Below are 22,411 nucleotides of genomic sequence, written 5' to 3' on the forward strand. Positions count from 1 at the left end.
TTCATTTTTTTTTTTTGCATGTGGCTACCCAGTTTTTCCAACACAATTTGTTGAATTTTTCTTTAAGTTTCTTGAATGCATAAGGCAAATTCTTTCTTCAAGGCCTTTGTACTTACTCTTTCACTTGAAAAGTTCTGGCTGTAGATATTCAAGAAGTTGGTTCCATCTTATCAGAAAGGATCAATTTGATTATGACACTGTCAGATAAGCTTCCTGTTCTCAAAAAGCCCCTCTCTCTTCACCCTAGGATATTATTATTACATTACCTTATTTCACTTTCTTCATAAAAATTTTACTATCAAATGTCATATTAATTTATTTAGGTTTTTGTAGTTTCCTCTAATCTCCTCACCCCATCTCCATAGAATGTAAGCTCAGTGAGATAAGGGACCCTGCCTATCTAGTTCATCCCCGTGTAACTAATGGTAAGAACAAGAGGCTGGAAACCATAAAAGATCAATAAATGTTTGTTGAATTCTTAGTGAATTATCATTGTCAATATAAACTATAAAATATCTTGCTGCTTCAGCATTTGTTGAAATGCTGTTGAAAACTGAATGAATTAAGATTTAATGCAGATTCACAATATTATCCAAAACGTGCATCCGTATTTACCCTATATAAAGTAAAAAAAAAAAAAAAAAAAAAAAAAAAAAAACAAAAAAAAAAAACTGTTTTATCATCAAAAAAAAATTCAAAAATAAAAAATATAATACAAAGTAAAGTAGCTGCTATTTCCTTTTCAGTGTGTCTCTTTTCCTTCTTTGTCCCAATACTTTTGAAGAAAATGCCATATGCTGTAAAGTTTAATGGGATGGCAAAATGACATGAATGTAAATTGTTTTGCATTATTTAGAAAATACATCATTTGGTGATGTAGCTCCCCTGAAAGATGTTTTGGGAAGTATTTTTGTATATTTACTGGAAATACTAATTTAAATTTGACCATATTTCCCAACAGGGTGCAAATATGATTTTCAGCCAGAACAGTTATCAGCGTATATTGTTTCTGGCTATTTATTCAAGAAAAAAGAATAGAGGACAATTCTCCAATGGGAGTGAAAAAGTTGCATAATGATGTCATAAAACATTAACTTAACAGTAGGAAGTAGCACTTATGAACCACTGTAAGTTCTGTTCTCTTGGGTTTAATTTCTTTTACAATCGTAATAAATCCAACAGATACATAATTTCTTTATTGAGTCAGAAATTGCATTTGTTTAAAAAAACTAGCAATCTTCTACTGGCACAGGAAAACATTCACACAGACCTATAAACCACACTCACAAAATACATGAAATCTCTGGAATATTTTTTGAAATTAAAATACTCAGGGCTTTTTCCTCTCAAGCATTTATTGGAAATTATGGATGAAATACATATTTTCATTGAATCTCAAAATTCCAGGATGTGTGTAAATCCTGATAAGATACTGAATGTGAAAACATACTATTTGAATAGGTGTGTAAAATGACAAATGATAAAAAGGTTTTCAGTCTGAATGAGAAAATGGCCTGTTTATTTGAGTGCCTTCAATGTAGAATGAAGCACAAATGTGTTGTCTTTATCTGCCTTATATATAGCAGATTGAGATGATAGCACATAGTCTCCTTTCCTCGGAAATCTTAGTGCTAGGAACCCTGAAACTTTCAAGGTAAGTTTCTCTGCAAGTATGGATGCCACAGATTTCAAATTTCACATTTTCACTGGAAGAAATCCTTAGATTCTGAAATGTTTTAGTACTTTATCAGAGTCCCCCTTTCCATGATAGGTAAAGATAATATTCTATGCTTCAATATTTGAAGCTTTATTATTCACAGTGCTTAATTTCTTTTTAAATGAGTTTACTTCACATCACTAACATTTCTAATATCTCAATTAATTGTTTATTTTTAGTTAATTTTAATTATCTTGTCTTTTTAGCCCTCTCCCCTCCTTTTTTTCTGCTCTGCTTTTGAAGGATATGAGAGACAAATTTATAGTGTTCTCTGTATAACAGAACTTCATGCTCTTGAAACCCATTATTAAGTTTCCCCTTAGTCATCTTTTCTTCAGCCAAGATAACTTTAGTTCTTTACATATATTCCCATGGCTTTTATTTTCCAAAATTTGAAATATTTTCAGAAATGTTTTAATTATATTTGAGTTATTTAAACCTACATATTTTTAAATTGTTGAATAAATCAAGATGTTTTTACCATGGCTTATTTTCAGTAGTATAACTACAAAACTTTGCCAAATGGTCACAAATCTACAGGTAATTAATGACAGAAATATATTCAGTCATTGAAAAGTAGTTTTATTCTCCTTCCCTTCTTTTTAACTGACTCAGTTATGCTAATTATCCATCTTGGAAATTATTTGGCTTGCTCCAGTGATATCGGTAGACACTCATTGCATTCTATGCCTTATTTCTGAATCAGAAAGGACTTAAATCTGCCTTATATGCATGCTCCATTTCACCTAGCTCATCAGTACTAAATAAATTACTAGAGAAAATTGTGAACAAACAAAACAATCATGTCCTCAGTATTTGACTACTAGTCAAATTATTTTACTAAAATAATTTTCTTTGTTAAAAATATAAATACATGGTCATAAACTTTATAAATAAAAATACTTATTTGTAGATTTTGGAGAGAATGGATAAATATATCACCAGATGTATTTCTTAAACAGACAATTGTGATGTTATATTTCTGAGAAAATTTTCCAACAAGTTGTATTCATCAATAAAGATACTGTCTTAGTCGTGGGAATGCTCCCAATGACAGTCTTTAGAGTTATGTCAAGTGTTTTATTACATCATAGAGTTGGCAACACCACAGTGTTAGGTCTGCCCCATAGTCACCTAATTGTCTGCATAAGTGGTATTCACTGGCATACATGCAGGAATGGTTGCCTTCATTAGAAAAAAAGAGAAAACAGAAATGTAGAAAGAGTAACTTCCATGAAAAATATGATCCTTGTAGTCTGGCCAGCCTTCTCAAAATGTCTCCCTGAAGTCATAGAGGGAAGTTAGTAAGAAAGTGCAGATAAGTCTCTTGCCCAGTAGCTCAAAGGCCTACAAAAACAAGTTGCATTAGTGTAGTTTCACTAATATGAAAAGGTAGCTTCATCAAGATGGAAAAACAGCAGAGTGAAGCTGTGAAGCCACTTTAAGGCAGTGCAGATCCTGACCCTGTCATTAACTGATGCTTTGGGGAAATGTCTTAAATTTTTTTAATGTTTATTTTTTGAGAGAGAGAGACAGAGTGCGATCGAGGGAGGGGCAGAGAGAGAGGGAGACACAGAATCTGAAGCAGGCTTCAGGCTCTGAGCTGTCAGCACAGAGCCCAACATGGGGCTCGACTTAAAGACTGCAAGATCATGACCTGAGCCAAAGTCAGATGCTTAACTGAGCCACCCAGGTGCCCCAGGAAAATGTCTTACCTTCCATCACTCTTATCTTTTGTAAAATAAGGATAAAAATAGTGCCCGATCCACAGTGTTGCTATGAGTTTTAAAGTTAATGATTATTGCAAAGCCCTAAGAGTAACTTCTGGCCCATAATACAAACTATAAGTAATTGCTAAATAAAAATTATTGCAAGTCTTGCAGGTATGCTTCTGAGCAAGAATATCTCACACATTCTAGAATCTCCAGAGTTAAAGGTCACAATAGACACATAAAACATCAAAGATGGAAATAACTTTAGAATGCTTCAGTAGAATAGCTTGCAAAATATCTTTTTTAGCAACCAGATCCAGATTTCAAATGAAACTTTTTGTAGAACCCAAACTTATAACAGACACAACAAGAATTTCATTGATTGAAACAAGAATGGTCCTTTCTTCCTGTCTTGGCAGCGATAAAGCCCTAATTCCTTTTTAAAAACAAAAGGCTCATAAAATGTACAACACTAAGAGTAAACTATTATGTAATTTATGGACTTCAGGTCATTATGATGTGCCAATGTAGGTTCACCAATGGTAATAAATGTACCACTCTGGTGGAAGATGTTCATAATGGGGTAGGCTATGCTGGTGTAGGGGCAGGAGATATATGCAAAATCCACACTTTCACCTCAATTTTGTCATCAACCTTAAACTGCTCTAAAAATGTCTGAATAAAAAAAATACAAAAGTCCTTAAACACAAGCAAAAGAAACATTTTGTATTGATAGATTTGCCTACTCTCTAAATGCTATCATCCAAATAAGTAGCTCCCAGGAAATGTGCATAGTCAACTTTGATGATCTATTCTCTCCAGGTGGCAACAGGCCATTGTGCAATGAGTAAAAGTGTTTATCTTTCACAGACCTGAAGACTAAAATGAGTTTTTCAATCATCTGATCAGGGAACAAGCCCCAGGGGAAATGCTTTCTATTTTCTGGATTTTATTCTTAAATTATGCTATTTTGTCCATTTTCAAGTGTACAATTCAGTGGATTTAAAGTACACTCCCAGGTTGTTGTTGTTTTTTTTTTTTTTTACACTGACAGTTTTGTGCAACCATCATCACTAATTTTGGAACATTTTCATCACCCACAAAAGAAACCCTGTACTCATTAAATGGTCACTCCTCATCCTCCATACCCTCCCTCCAGCTCCTGGCAAAAATGAATCTGTTTTATTTCTTTACAGATTTGCCTATTCTGGACACTTCAGGTAAATTGAATCATACAATATGCGGCTTTTATTTCTGGCTTCTTTCACTTAGCTTATAATGTTTGTGAAGTTTATCAGTATTGTAGTATATTCATTCCTTTATAGGAATATATACTATTCCACTGTGTGGATATACCACTTTTTGTTAAGCAACTAATGGACATTTGGTTTGGTTCCACTTTTTGGCTATAATGAAAAATGCTTCTATAAACATCAAACATAAGTTGTTGTAGGAACATATGTTTTTAGTCATCTCAGGAATATACCTAGGAGTATACTCGTACTGCAAACACTGATCGTATGGAAATTCTATGTTTAAATTTTAATGAGAAGCCAAAATTTTTTCCAGAGAAGCTCAATTTTACATTCCTGCCAGCAATGCACAACAGATTCCAACTTCTTTACATCCTTGCCAACTCTTGTTATTTTGTTTTTGTTTTTTATGACTAATCTAGTAAATGTGAAATTCTGTTTTTATTTTTTTCATGACTAATCTAGTAAATTTGAAATAATATCACAGTGGCTTCAATTTGTAGTTCCCCAGTGACTAAAGATGTTGACTATCTTTCCATTTGCTTTTGGCCATTAATGTATCTTCTTTTCCAAATGTGTATTTACTTAATTTGCCTATGTTTTAGTTTGATAATTTTTGTTTGTTTTTTTGTTGTTGTTGCTGTTAAGTTATAAGTGTTTTTTTCATATATGCTGGATACTACACATTTGCCACATATATGATTTTAAAATATTTTCTAACATTCTGTGGATTGTCTTTTCACTTTTTTGATAATATTCTTGGGTGCACAGAAGTCTTTAATTTTCATGAAGTCCAATTTATCTATTTTCCCTTTCATTGTTTTTGTTTTTGGTGTCGTAGCTGTGTATATATTGCCAAATCCAAGAATATGATTTATTCCCATGTTTTCCTCTAAGTGTTTTATATTTTTAGCAATTACTTGTAGTTCTTTGATCCATTTTGTGTTGTTTCTTTTTAAAAACAGTAGGACGTAATGGTCATAATTCATTCCTTTGCTAGTAAATATCTAGTTGTTGCAGGACCATTTGTTGAAAAGACTATTATTTCTCCATTGAATGGTCTGGACAACCTTGTTAAAATCAACTTGAGATAGGCGTATGGATTTATTTGTGGACCCTGAATTTTATTCAATTGGTCTATATGGCTATCCTTATGCCAGAACTATTCTGTTTTGATTGCTGTAGTTTTATTTTGTTTTGAAATTTCAGGAAGTGTGATACCAGCAATTTTGTCTTTTCCAAGATTGTTTTTGCTACTCAGGTCTTTTTGCAATTCGGTATACATTTCTTTTTCTTTTCTTTTTTTTTTTTTTAATTTTCTTATTTTAGGGGCACCTGGGTGGCTCAGTCAGTTGAGTGTCTGACTTTGGCTCATGTCATGATCTCGAGGTCAGTGAGTTTGGGCCCCGCATTGGACTCTGTGCTGACAGCTTGGAGCCTGGAGTCAGCTTCGGATTCTATGCCTCCCTCTCTCTCTGCCCCTTCCCTGCTCATGCTTTGTCTCTGTCTCAAAAATAAATATAAAACATTAAAAAATTTAAAAATAAAATAAAATAAATTTTCTTATTTTATAGTTTTTATTTAAACTCCAGTTAGTTAACATACAGTGTAATATTAGTTTAAGGTACACAATTTAGTGATTCGACACATACATACAACACCCAGTACTCATCTGAACAAGTGCAGTCCTTAATCCTCATCACCTATTTAACCCATCCCCCCACCCACTTCTCCTCTGGTAACCATTAGTTTGTTCTCTATAGTTAAGAGTTTTTTGTTTTTTGTTTTTTTTTTTTTTGGTTTGCTTCTCTCTTTTGCCCCTATGATCATTTGTTTTGTTTCTTAAATTGCACAAATTAGTGAAATCTTATGGGATTTGTCATTCTCTGACTTATTTGTTTAATATAATACTCTAGATCCCCATCCACATGGTTGCAAATGGAAAAATTTCATTCTTTTTTATGGCTGAGTAATAGTCCATATACATTTTAGTATCAATCTGTTCATTGTTGCTAAAAAAGCAGTTGGGATTTTGATAGGTATAGTATTTAATCTGTGGATCTTTTGGAGAATATTGGAATTTTAACAATGTTAAGTCTTTCAATCAGTGAACATGGGATATCTTTCTACTTTTTAAATCATCTTTAATTTCTTTTATTTTTAGTACACAAGATTTGCACATACTTGGTTAAATTTATTTCTAAGTGTTTTGTTCTTTTTGACCCTATTGTAAATGTAATTGTCATTTCATTTTTGGATTATTCAGTCCTAGTATATAGCAGCACTACAATGGATTTCTGTGCATTAATTTTGTATCTGGCTACTTTTGTGAATTTGCTTATTAGCCTTAGTATTTTTTGTAGATTCCTTAGAATTTTCTTTTTTTAAATTTTTTAAATGTTTATTCATCTTTGAGAGACAGAGACAGAGCATGAATGGGGGAGGAGCAGAGAGAGAGGGAGACTCAGAATCCAAAGCAGGCTCCAGCCTCTGAGCTGTTAGCACAGAGCCCAACACAAGCTTGAACTCATGAACCACAACATCATGACCTCAACCAATGTTGGATGCTTAACCAACTGAGCCACCCAGATGCCCCTAGTATTTTCAATATATAAGCTCATGTCATCTACATATAGAGACAATTTTAATTTCTTCCTTTACAATTTGTGTATGTAATGTATTTTCCTTGAGTAATTGTCCTCTCTAGAATGTCCAGTACAAAATTCTTAATAGAAGTGGCAAGAGCAGGCACCCTTGATTTATTAATGATCTGAGGCATAAAGCTTCTGGTTTCTCACAATTGAATATGGTGTTAGATGTGACTTTTTTAATAGATAAACTTTAACATGTTAGAAAAATATCCTTCTATTCCTATTTTGTTGAAAGTTTTTATTATAAAGAATGTTGGATTTTGTTGAATACTTTTTCTCTATTAGGAAGATCATTTGACATTTTTTATTTCATTTTTTTATCAATATGGTATATTACATTGGTGATTGTTGTTATTGCTGTTTTGCATGTTGCAACATTATTTTATTCCTAGGAAAATCCCACTTGGTCATGCTTTTAATATACTATTAAAATTGGTCTGTTGGTAATGCTTTTAATATACTATTAAAATTTGTCTGCTAAGAGGTGCTTGGGTGGCTCAGTCAGTTAAGCATCCGACTTTGGCTTGGGTCATGATCTCAGAGTTTGTGAGTTCGAGCCCCACATCAGGCTCTGTGCTAACAGCTCAGAGCCTTGAGCCTACTTCAGATTGTGTGTCTCCTCCTCTCTCTGCCCCTCCCATGTTCATGCTCTCTCTCTCTCTCTCTCTCTCTCTCTGTCAATAATAAATAAATGTTAAACAAATTTAAAAAAATAAAATTGATCTAATATTTTGGTGTGGAATTTTGCATCTATATTCATAAAGGATATTGGCCTGTAGTTTTCTTTTCCTGTGATATCTCCTCCTGGCTTTAGTATGAGGGGAATAGTGGCCTCACACAAAGTATTCTCTCCTCTTTTTTGGGTGAGGGGTAAAAGTTTTAGAAGCATTTATTTTAATTGTTATTTGAATGTTTAGTGCAATTCACCAGTGAATCCATCTGATCCTAGGCTTTCCTTTGTTAGAAATCTTGATTACTTATCCAATATCTTATTATAGGTTTATTCAGATATTCTATTTCTTTTCCATTCATTTTTGGTAGTTTTTGTTTCTTTAGGAAATTATCCATCTACATTATAGCATTCTTTTGCATTCCCTTTTTCTTCATTGATGTCTATAGTAATTCTCCACTTTCATTTCTAAAGTTAGTAATGTAAATATTTTTATTCCTGGAAATCTACCTGATATTTTGTCAATTTCATGGATTTTTCAAGAAACCACCTTCTGATTTTGTTTTTCTGTTCTCTATTTCATTCATCCCATTCAAATATTTATTATTTTCTTCCATTTATTTGTTTCAGCTTTAAAGTTTACAATTTTACCTCTGTCTTCATTTCATGCTTATACAGCTCCTGAAAATCTATGGGAAATGGCAAGTTGGTAGCTTCTCAGGTATTTTGTGAACAAGCAATGAACCCTAGGTATGTGTATGGTCTTCTAAATTCTCAAGATTATGTGGGGAAAATTCAGTTCAAGATAGCAGTGTAGGAAAACTATGAATTCACCTTCTTACAGAAAAAAATGAAATTATACCTTCCCTACTGAAGAACTGAAGGCTGACTGAGCAGCTACCAACCAACTAAAGACAGAGGGAATGGCAAAAGAACTACAAGATGTGGAGGCATGGTAACAAAGTGAACCCCCCACCCCCAATACTGTGAACAGCTTTAGGGAGGAATTGTATTGAAGGACCAGGGACAAGTTACTCTGTCCTTGGACACAGGAGAAAAAAAGCTATGTTTTAAAAGATCAACTAGCATACAAAAGAGACAACACTAGAACTCTGCTAAGTGGCAGGGAAGCTGTGGGAATATTCTCCAGGTCAGAGGGACTGGAGGTCGACATGGTATATGTTCCACCCCACCTTAAAAGCCTAAACCAGAGCAGGGCCTGAACACCACATGGGGTAGGTTCAACACCAAAACTGGTTGGTCCTGAGGCCATAATGGGTGAAGTGGGTCTGATCATCTCAGTGAGATTATGATATCAACAGGCCCAGAGTTTGCAAGCCCAGACCAATCCCATGCATGCTGGGACAAAGAAAAAAAAAGGTGCAGTTTAAAAGGGGGGAAGGGGTGCCTGGGCGGCTCAGAATTGTCCAGCTCTTGATTTTGGCTCCATTCATGATCTCAAAGTGTCCAGCTCTTGATTTTGACTCAGGTCATAATCTGACAGTTCATCGGTTTGAGCCCTGAGTAAGGCTCTGTGCTGATAGCATGGAGCCTGCTTGGGATTCTTAATCTCTTCATTTCTCTGTCCTATTCCACTCGCACTCTCTCTCTTTCTCTCAAAGTAAATAAACATTAAAATAATGAAACAAATAAATAATAAAAAGGCTGGAGAACAGAAGAATCATTCTCTCTCCCTCCACCTTAAAATCCCAGACTAGAGCAGGGTCTGGCTCACAGTGAGATTGTGACCCCAGCAAGATCAGTGTCTGCAAGCTCACACAAGTACCCCTGTTGTTCTGGGACACAGAAAATAATCCCCATTTTATTGTTTTGTTTTAATTTAATTTTTTAATTTTTTCTTTATTTTATTTATAATTTGCATTGTTTTGTTTTTATTTTATTTTCATTCTTCTTTTAATTTTTTCTTTTTCTCTTTTACTTTCTTTTATTAACTCCTTTTTACTTTTTATTTTTTATTTCATTATTATTTTTATCTTCTGTTTGTAAAAAGCCACAGTTTAAGAGTAACTAGCAAATGCAGTCACAGCTCCAGTCAACCAGCAAAAGTCACCAAGCAAACACAGTCTGCATAGGGGACATGATACACAAGACCATTTCTTTAAGTTTAGAAGTAGCTGTTCTAAAAAAGAAAGAAAGAAAGAAAGAAAGAAAGAAAGAAGTAGCTGTTCTGCCTAATCAATAGAAACAAAGATGCAAAGTCAAGCAAAATGGAGAGACAGAGGAATATCCTCCCAAAAAAGAACAAGGAAAAATCCCCAGGAAAATAACTAAATGAAACAGAGATAAAAAATATGGCTTTACATTTAGAGCATTTAAAGTAAGGATTATAAAGATGCTCATAAGACTGGAGAAAGGAGTGGAAGAACTAAGTGAGACATTCAATAAAGAGATAGAAAATACTAAAAAGAACCGGAGTTTAAAAATACAATAACTGAAATTAAAAACACATTAGAGGTAATCAACAGTAAATTAGAAGATGCAGAAGAACATATCAGTAATCTGGAAGACAGAGTAATGAATAGCACACAAACTGAACAGCAAAAAAAGAAAAAAAAATTTAAAATGATAAGAGATTTCTTGGACAACATCAAGCAAAGAACATTTGCTTTATAGGGGTCCCAGAAGAAGAAGAGAGAAGGAAATGTGTCAAAAACTTATTTGAAGAAATAATAACTGAACCCCCCCCCCAACCTAGGGGAGGAAATAGACATCCAAGACCAAGAATCATAGAGAGTGACAAACAAATTGAACACAACAAGGTCTCCACCACAGAATATAAGAATTAAAATGTCAAAAGTTGTAGATAAAGAGGGAATATTAAAATCATCAAGAAAGAAACAAAAAAGTTACCTACAAGTGAAAACCTATAAGACTATCAGCTAAATTTTTCAGGAGAAACTTTGTAGGCCAGAAGGGAATGCCAGGATATATTCTAAGTGCTGAAAGGAAAAACCTACAATTAATACTCTACAAGATTTCATTTAGGTTTGAAAGAGAGATAAAATTTCCCAGACAAACAAAAGAAAAAAGGAATTTATCACTGCTAATCAAGCCTTATGAGAAATGTTAAAGGGACTTCGTTAAGTGAAAAAGAAATGGCCATAACTAGACATAAGAAAATTATGAATAAAAGATGTAAAATGTTACAACATATATGTAAAACATGGAAAAGTCATAAAATGGGAAGAGAAAAATAAAAAGAAAAAGAATTTGTGTTTTTTTCTTATTTTTAAGGTATATATATGGATTTAAGTGACCATCAGTTTAATATAGACTGCTATTTACTTAAGATGTTGTATATGAACCTCATAGTAATCACAAGCCCCAAACCAATGATAGATAAACAAAAAAAAAAGAAGAAAGAAAAAAAGCCAACCATAACACTATAGATACTCATCAATCACAAAGAAAGAGAGCAAGAGGAGAAAAAAAAAGAACTAGAAAACAACCAGAAAACAAATTTTAAAACAGCATTAATTACAGGCCTAGCAATAACTATTTGAATTGTAAATGACCTAAATATCCCAATCAAAAGACATAAGGTGACCGAATAGATTAAAAAAAGAAAAGACCCATCTATATGCATTCTACAAGACATTCATCTCACACCTAAGGACACATTATGGACTGAAAGTGAAGCAATGGAAAAAACATTCACCATGCAAATGGAAGTAAAAATAAACAAAAAAGCTAGGGTAGCAATACTTATATATCAGACAAAATAGTCATTAAAAGAATGATTGTAGGGGTGCCTGGGTTGCTTAGTCATGTAAGCATCTGACTCTTGATTTCAGCTCAGGTCTTGATCTCACAGTTGTCGGATCAAGCCCTGCATCAGGCTGCATGCTAAGCATGGAGCCTGCTTGGGATTCTCTCTCCCTCTCTCTCTTCCCCTCCCCTACTCACATGCTTGCTCTCTAAAAATAAATAAATAAATAAACACCTTACAAAAATAAGGAAGACTATAACAAGAGACAAAGTAAAGAATTACATAACAATAAATGAATCAATCCAATAAAAGAATATAACAACTGTAAATATCTATGCACCCAATAATGAAGCATCTAAAGACATAAATCAAATATTAACAAAATAAAGAAATATTGATGGTAATATAATAATAGTAGGGGACTTTAAAACTACACTTACATCAATGGATACGAAAACACCAACGGGTCAATGAAGCAAATAATAAATATAAAAAAATATGAAGACAAAGAAAAGTGAAAACACAACTGTCCAAAATCTTTGGGATATAGGAAAAACCATTTTAGGAGAGAAATATATAGTGATACAGGCCTACCTCAAGAAAAAAGAAGAAGCTCAAATTAACAATCTAAACTTATACCTAAAGGAACTAGAAAAAGAACAAAGCCCAAGGTGAGTAGAAGAAAGCAAATAACAAAGATCAGAACAGAAATAAATAATGTAGAGGCTAAAAAGCAATAGAAAAGTCAATAAAATCAAGAGCTGGCTCTATGAACAGATAAACAGAATTGAGAATCCTTTAGCCTGCCTCATCAAGAAAAAAAAAAAGGATTCAAATAAATAAAATCGAAAGGAGAAATAACAGCATCTGAGTAATAAAAAAATAGTAAGAGAATACTATGAAAATTATATACCAACAAACTGAACAACTTATAAATGAAATGGATAAATTCCTAGAAACATAAAATCATCCAAAACTGAGCCAAGAAGAAATAAAAAATCTGAACAAATCAGTTACAAGTAATGAGATCCAATTGGCATAATCAAAATATTACCAAAAAATTGAAATCCAGGATCAAATGAATTCACAGGTAAATTCTACCAAACATTAAAAAAGAGAGTTAATAGCTATGCTCCTCAAAATATTCCAAAAAAAAAAAATAGAAAAGGAAAGAAAGCTTCCAAATACATTCTACAAAGCTAGCATTATCCTGATACCAAAACTAGTCACCACAAGAAAAGAAAGCTACAGGGCAATATATCTCTGATGATCATAGAAGCAAAAATTCTCACTAAAATATTAACAACTGCATACAATAATACATTAAAGAGATCATTAATTATGATAAGGTGGAATGCATTCCTGTGATGCAAAGTTGGTTTAATATTAGCAAATCAACCATCATACACTGCATCACCTTAATGAAAGACAAAAATTATATGATCATCTCAAAAGATGCATAAAAACATTTGACATGATTCAACATCTATTCATGATAAAAACACAACAAAGTGGAATCAGAGGTAACAAACTTCAACATAATAAAGGCCATTATTAAAAACCCACAGCTAACACCCACAGCTAACATCATACTCAATGGTGAAAAACTGAGAGCTTTCTCTCTGATGTCAGCAACAAGATAAGGATGACCACTCTTTATATGTTTATTCAACATAGTACAGGAAGTCCTAATCACAACAATCAGACAAAAAGAAATAAGACGCATCCATATTAGTCACTAGGCATCTATCTACAGTCACTATTTGTAGATGACATGACACTATACATAGAAAATCCTAGACTCCACCAAAAAACTACTGGAGGTAATAAAAAAATTCAGTTACGTGGCAGGATACAAAATTAATACCCAGAAATTGGTAGTGTTTTATACACTAATTATGAAATCACAAGAACAGAAATTAAAAAAAAAAAAACGCCATTGGGATGCCTGGGTATCTCAGTCATTTAAGCGACCAACTCTTTATATCAATTCAGGTCATGATCTCACAATTCATGAGACCGAGACCCATGTTGGGCTCTGCACTGTCAGATTTTCTTGGGATTCTCTCTTTCTACACCTCCCCAACTCTCATTCTCTTCCCCTCTCTCTCTCTCTTTCTCTTTCAATTTCTCTCTCTGTGTCTCTCTCTCTCAAAATAAATACACATAAAAAACACCATTTACAATTGTACCAAAAAGGAAAAAAAAATACCTAGGAATAAACATAACCAAACGGTGAAAGACTCTGAAAGCCATAAACAGTGATGAAAGAAATTTAAGATGACACACACACAAAAAATGGAAATATATTCCATGCTCATGGATTAGAAGAATTAATATTGTTAAAATGTCCATAATACAAAAAGCAATCTACGGATTCAATGCAAGACATATCAAATACCAACAACATTTTTCATTCCTGGAACATCAGAATGTCTCCAATAGCTGAAGCAATCTTGAGAAATAACAAAGCTGGAGGTATCATCATTCCAGATTTCAAGATATACTACAAATCTGTGGTAATCAAAAGAGTAAATATTGGCATAAAAATAGACATATAGATCAATGGAACAGAACAGACACCCCAGAAGTAAAGCCACAATTACATCATCAACTAATGTTTAGCAAAGGAAGAAAGAATAAACAGTGAGGGAAAGACAGTGTTTTCAAAAAATGGTGCTGGGAAAACTGGACAGTTGCATGCAAAATAATGAAACTGGACTGTTTTCTTAACCCATACACAAAAATAAATTCAAAATGGATTGAAGACCTAAGTGTCAGACCTGAAATTATAGAAATTCTAGAAGAGAGCACAGGTAGTCATTTCTCTGACATTAGCTATAGCAACATATATTTTTAAAGATATGTCTCATAAGGCAAGGGAAAAAAAAGTAAAAATAAACTATTAGGACTACAGCAAAATAAAAGGCTAATTTTGCACAGCAAAGGAAACCATCAACAAAACACAAAGAGAACCTGCTGAATGGGAAAAGATATTTGCAAATGATATATCCAATAAATGGTTAATATCCAAAAAAAATATAAGGAATGTATAGAGGCACTTGCGTGGCTCAGTCACTTAAGCGTCTGACTTTGGTTCAGGCATGATCTCATGGTCCATGAGTTCAAGCTCTGTGTCGGGCTCTGTGCTGACAGCTCAGAGCCTGGAGCCTGCTTTAGATTTTGTGTCTCCCTCTCTCTTGCCCCTCCCCCCTCTCAAAAATAAATAAACATTAAAAAATTTTAAAAAAAGAACTTATACAATTCAGCACCAAAAAGCAAACAGTACAATTTTAGAATATGCAGGGAACCTGAATGGATATTTTTCTAAAGAAGGCATACAGATGGCCAACAGACATATGAAAAGATGCTCAACATCACTTATCATCAGAGAAATGCAAATCAAAACCCCAATGAGATATCACCTCACACCTGTTAGAATGGTTAAAATAAAAATAATAATAATAATAAGTGTTGGCAAGGATGTGGAGAAAAAGAAACCCTTGTGTTAGTGGAAATGTAAATTGGTACAGTCACTGCGGAAACCATTATGCAGGTTCCTATTGAAAATAGAATACTGTATGTTCCAATAATTCCACTATTGGGTATTTACCCAAGAAAACAAAATCTCCAACTCAAAAAGATATATGCACCCTTATATTTATTTACAATAGCTGAGACCTAGAAACAACTTAAATGTCCATGAATGGATAAGTGGACAATGAAAATGTGGTATATATGTATACACACACACACACACACACACACACACACGATAGAATTTTATAGATCCATAAAGAATAAGATCATGCCATTTGCAACAACATGGATGGACCTAGATGTTATTATGCTAATTGAAATAAGTCATACTGAGAAAAAAAACATGATTCCACTGATAAATGGAACATTAAAAGTTAATAAACACACAAAAATCAGACTCAGATCTATAAATATGGGGAACAAACTGATGGTTGCCAGAAGGGAGGGGGCTCAGGTGTTAGACAAAATAGGTGAAGGAGAGAGGGAGATACAGGCCTCCAGTTATAGATGAATAAGTCGTGGGAATAAATGGCATAGCATAGAGAATATGTCAATGTTGTAATAGCATTATATGGGGACAGATAATAACTACACCTATGGTGAACATAACATAAAGTATAGAAATGTTGAGTCACTATATTGCACACATGAAATGAATATAACATACTCAAAAGCTAGTATATGGGAGATTTTTAAAGTGTTTTTTCCCCTGAGGTATGTCATTACTGGGTTTTCATTCTCAAGTTTTTCACTTTTTCTATTTTTTACCCCAATTTTTATCCTTGCCCTATGTGGCAAAGGCTAATGCACTTACTTTTAAATGTTTCAACAACTACTCCCCAGGGTAGTTACTTCAGCTATTGCTAGGTACTGAGCTGGGAGAAATAAAGGAAAGCCCTTGGAGCTGATCCTTGAAGAAATTACCAGATATAGCAAAACAAATAATTACCGTTCTTGGAGTATATGGTTCATTTTTCTTCTCCATCCCGAAGAACCTATACCAGGATGTAGGCAGAGTTCTTTAAAGCTAACACCAAACTGGTGAATGCAGGCTCAGGTTAAGTTGGGTAAAAATATCACAAAATTCTTTTAATGAGATTAAAGTGGTTTTTTTTTCATTGATTAAGGGTTTTTTAGGTTGTTGTAAACTTTTGATTCATTTCCAGAGTTCTAAGGGTCATTATGACAGTTTATGACAATTTACTTGCTGTTTTTGTGGAACAATGAGTATCAGAGTCTCCTATTCTCCCATGTTTGCTGAGGTCACTGGAAATCGACTTTTAAATGAGACATGAATTACCTTAATAGGCCTAGAGACCTATATGTAATAATAGTACCATATCAACAGGATGAAATTTGGTAATAATCACAGTTGTAAATTTTTATCTGCACTTTATCATGACATTAATTAAATTAAATTTTGTTAATATAGTTAACACCCCAGAGTTTAACTTATTCTACATTTGTATATTAAGGTAATTGTTAGAATACTTTTTATAATGATTAGATTTAAAACAAAACAAAACAAAACATAATTTTCATGTCAAAAATTATCTCCTTGAAACATTTATTTCAAGGTGCCCAATTTAGATTTGTTAATATGCATGATTGCAACATTTTCAATATGTAATGAAAATGTAAAAGTATTAATTTCTATAAACAGCTCATGTCTAACATTCAAGTTAACATGGATAATTATAAAAAATATGCAGAAATTCAAACAAAAGTAGTACATTTACTTTGAGCGCCTATATTCAACACAAATATGATTGGGTGGAGAAGGGAATGCTTGAAATATCTGATCCAATTGCTTTGTTTTCTGTGTAACAGTGTCACAAATAGTGTGTTTACAAATCTAGTATCTCAGTGACACATAATTTTCCTTATTACTTTATTTTTCCAAAGACATAAACGTAGCCACTTCCTCTAAAATTTAACAATAGCAATTATATGAATTCCATTCTTTATACTTTACTGAACCTAAAAAAATATTAGATTCTTTTACATCATTTTCAGAACTAATTTACCATAAATATTCTAATTTACCAAAAAATATAGTAATGTATTTCTTTTGATCTCATACTTTTCTGCTCTTTTGGTTAATAAAACGCCCACATTTGCATTTGTATAAGTCAGTTATTGCATCTCCCTCAGTTTCTGGACAGTAAAATGTATGCAAAGGAACTTGGAAGAAACAAACCCCATCTTCATGTTTATTAATGTTTTCTTATTCTGAGTAACATTACTTTCTTTTTAGAAGCTACATTTAACTAGTATTCAGATGTTGACTAAAATGTTTGGAGGTTTGTAACACAGGTAGAGAAATGAACTTGCTGAGATTTGTCCCATATTGGTTAAAAGCACAGACTTTTAAATTAACCAGATCTGGATTATAATCCCAGTTTCACAACTAAGCTGTGTGAACAGAGACAAATTAAATAACTTTCTTGTCTTAATTTTCTCAAGTGTAAAATGAAATTATCAGTGTAAACATCAACAGATGACGGGAGAATTACATAAATTAGCTCTAAGAAATTTGTATTATGCTGTTAAATGTTTTAATCTGAGGATACAACAGGGAGAAATAACAGAAAAAAAAACTTTGAAGCCAAACTGTTAAAGATATCTCAAATTTTCAAATATTCAAATATTTTATAAGGGCTTCTTAGTTTGGTTATACATGAGTAAATTGTGCTTGGCACATAATTGCTGTTACACAAATGTTGGTTCCTTCCTTCCACTCTTCCATTTGTGGAAGTATTTTTTTAATGGTAGATTTAGATTTTTTGTTATATCAGAGTAACAATTAAATGAGACTATATATGGAGCCTTACATATAGTAGACGTTCAACACCATTTTTGATAATGATAAACATGATAACATCAATGATAGACAAAGATACCAAGCAATTAGGCTTTGCGAAACAATGGAGGGAAAATCTAGTAAATGATTGCCTTAAAGAAAAAAGCCAAATACCTAGGAGATACAATTTAATGGCTCACAAAATTTGAAGACTGATAACAGAAAGCAAAATTGAACTGAACTACATATTCCATAGCAAATAACTTCAACCATTTTTCTTCTACAGCACAGAAATTCCATTTACATGATTTCCACACTTTCATTGGCCATACATAAGCTTATACTTGATTCTTCTTATTTTACTTTCCCAAATTCTAACATTTTCTTACATCAGACAAAATGTTAGATTGTGAATGAGAGAGGGAAAATTGAAAATAAACTTGAATTGAGTCTATTTTGTTTGAGTAAAGAAGTATACTCTGCTTCTAGCAATGGAATTCTTCCAGTTTGGGTTCAACACTCTTAATGATAACTAAAAAAGATAAAGAGAACATTGAAAAATAATTCATGTGAAATAACTAGTATCTGGACATTTCAATGAGTTATTGCTCAACCTAGATGTGGAAGAGAAGGAAAGCCCACAGATACAAACTAAGCACTTGGGGCAACTTTTTCCTAGAAGTATCTACTGATTCTGAAAGTTCAACTGAGACACTAAGTTGATCAGTACTTTCAACATATACTAACACTGGGGTGTTTCAGTATTTATTATCAGAGCCTTCAAATGAGTAAGCACCTTAACCAGGAAATCTGAGAGACTTTTTTTTAAAAAAGGAATGAATAACTAGAAATAGACTAATGTTCACAGAAACTGAACTTAATCCATGAATCATATCAATCCTGATTGGGTTAAATTGATAAGGGATTGCTAGTTTTTTTAGCTAATTCCTTGTCTGAAATATAAATAAATATAAAATTCTTCTAAGAAGACATATGTTTATTAATATCATTGAGAGCCTCCAGTTATATCTTCAATTTTTGACATATGCTATTTAAAATCCAATAAGAAATTGACAGGCACATAAATGGTTACATCATGTGATCAAAAACTATGAGAAATACTAGAAAATAGTAACAAATTCATGGGTTGTTAAAATAATGAAATTTTTGTATATGGAATCAAAATAACTTTGAATAATAAGACAATCAACTAGAATACAAGATTGAGAATTTTCACATAGAACTGAAAACTACAAATATAAACTAAATCAATAGTATACACACAAAGTAAAAAAAAAAAAAACTTAAATAAAAGATGCAATGGATAGGATTAAAAGCAGATTAGACACTGGTGAGAAGATAGTTAACTAAAAATTAGATTCAAAGAAAATATTCAGACATAAACCTGGAAAGAAAAAAAAGGAAGGAAAATGCAAAATTGCATAAAATGCAAAAAAAACCCCTGCATTTTGTTGTATGATGATTGAAGTCCATCCTAGATGGAAAGAGAAAGAATAAGGCAGAAATAACACAGATAAGAGAAGCCTGAAGAAACATGATGATTAAATAAAAAGTGGTTCTCTAGATGAGATAGCGGAACAGAAAGGGGACAGAGATATGAATTAAATTTTTACAGGTTTTGTCAGAGTCTTTGGCATTACCTACTACATTTGGAGATATGCATACCCCATGATTCAGCAATTCCACTTCTACAGGTATACCTGACAAAAAGGACTTCACATTTTGTCAAAAAAAAGTCAAGAAAGTTTAAAACAACATTAATAATAATAGCTCCAAATGGGAAACAAATGTTTATCAGTAATATAATGGATACATAAATGTCCATATCACCATAGTGTATAATATTAGTAAAGAAATTTATGTAGTAGTAGCACACATGACAGCAAAGTAAATAAACTTCAAAATCATTATACTGAGTGAAAAATGCCATTATATTGAGTAGAAGAATACAAACTCTATGTATATATAAAGTACAAAATCACACAAAAACCTATTTTATTAGTAGTCAGAAAAATGGTTCCCTTTGAGATATAAGGTGGGTGAGCATTTAGAAAGAGACCTAAAGAAGACTTCTAGAATACTGGAATTATTGTTTCTTTAATTTGGTTTCTTTAACCATGGATACAAGGTTTTACATGGGGGTTCCGTAATGCTGAGCATTTGAGATTTTTGTGCTTTTCTGAAAATCTTACTTAAATAAAAAAAATTGTTTAATCCAAAGCATTGGAAAAATATTTTTTTACACAATATGACATTTTATCCATCATTAAAAGCAAATTACTTATGACAAAACATGTAGGCAAACATCCTTTTGCTTGGTAGTCAGCTTACATTAAACACTCTGCCTTATTCTGTCTTTCAGGTCTGAGTGGGTAGATGCAGGTATATACAGATGAGTCAATTTTAATTTCTGTACTTAACAATGGAGTATCACTTATAAGTCAACTATCAGCTAACATTATTACCCACATGGTTGTGCTAATGCTTTTGACAATGTTTATATGTGAAGTGATTTATCCATGATGAGAAATTGTACCAGCTTCATGTTTCACTTGGGAAGTAGGGAATAAAAGGTAAAATAAAACAAAATGTTGGCTTAGTATAAATAGATTTAGTAGGAAAAGTCATTCTATTTTGAGTCCCCCAAAGTAAATAACCAGTATAAAAAATAATAAATCAGATGAAAAACTGTTAAAAATTTGCTATGAACTGCATGTTTTCTATTAGTGCCATTTCTTTGGTTGAACTGTCTATAGGTAGGCATACTTGTCTCTGCATTAAACTGAAGATAGTAAAATATTTTATATTTTTATTTACTAATTTTCTTAAATAAAATGGATATGTATATAATTTTAGCCAGTTTCATTTTGCATGTTAAAATAAATAACAGTGTCAAGGGAGAGAGGTAAGATGGTGGATCAGTAGGAGGACCTGGATTTTCCTCATCCCTCAAACACAAATATATTCAGGTCAGATCACGTGGAACACCCAGGAAATAGATTTACAGAGTGGCAGAAGGATCTCCACAGTTGGATGGAGACAGTTGCAGAATCGAGGTGCATGCATGTGAGTTGGGCGAGGTAAAATGGTGGAGCTATGAAGGAGAGGGAATCCTTTCTGTGGAGAGACAAAAGGAAGAGAAATAGAGAGTGGTTGTGAATGTGCAGAATTAAGTTAGCACAAGAGGAAAACCTCTCTGGATCAAGGACAGAAGAGCAGGAAGTACTGAGTGTTCCAGTTTGTTTTTGCAAATGGCCTTTGGAGCTGAAACTCCAAGGTTTTGGAAGTGTGCAACTTTCTCCAGAGCACCTTGGCACATGCTCCTGGGGAGGAGGGATCTGGCCCCAGAGTGCATAGCATGATTTAGCAATCTCTGGGGTGCACTGGGAAAGAAGCGTTCCCTTCCTGGAATACTTTGGGAAGAGAGTTTATTGACTACCCAAGGACAAAAAACCCTGAAGGTGTCAGTCAAAGGCCTTTTATCAGCAGAGTGGAGAGACTCTACTCTGGAGGAGAGATGTGGATTTGCATATTGTCGGGTCCTTCAAGACTTCAGATTTTGAATCCTAGTAGAGTGCCAAAGAAAATGCACAGGAAAATTGTGGCACAGGACAAGCTGACCACCCCCACTATTCTGTGAGGGCTGCCTGAACAGTGTGGGTTGAGATCCCTGGTCCAGAGAAGAGAGATTAGGATGAAGCCACATTTCCCCCAAACACCAACATGGTGGGACTTCAGAGAGCAGCATGGCAGCCCCCAGTGGAAGCAGGACACACTTACACCAAACCCTGCCTCTCCATGCCTGGCAACTGCTTATTTACTGGGGCAAGACTGACTGACCCAATGGAGCCAGCCTGTTCTCCAGACCAGCACAGATATGAACAAGATTTTAGAACAACAGTCATAAAATAATAGCTAAACTTGGAAAAAAAAAACATAGAAGACACCAGAGAAATCCTTGCTGTAGAGATCAAAGACATAAGAAATGGTCACAATTAATTAAAAAGTAATATAACTAAGACGCAAAATAAACTAGATACAGTGAGAATGGAAGAAGCAGAGGACATAATAGGTGAAATAAAAGATAAAAGTGTGGAAAATAATGAAGTGGGAAAAAGGGAAAGGAAATTTCTAGATCATGAGGGGAGACTTAGCAAACTAAGTGATTCCATGAAATGAAGCAATATACATATCATAGGAGTCCCAGAATAAGAAGTCTGAGAAAGGAGGGAAGAAAGTTTATTTGAACAAATTATAGCTGAGAACTTCCCTAATCAGGGGAAGGAAACAGGCATCCAATAATGGAGTACTCCC

This window comes from Herpailurus yagouaroundi, unplaced genomic scaffold, assembly GCF_014898765.1.
Source record: "Herpailurus yagouaroundi ecotype Mexico unplaced genomic scaffold, PumYag 67681, whole genome shotgun sequence".
NCBI classification, from domain to species: domain Eukaryota; kingdom Metazoa; phylum Chordata; class Mammalia; order Carnivora; family Felidae; genus Herpailurus; species Herpailurus yagouaroundi.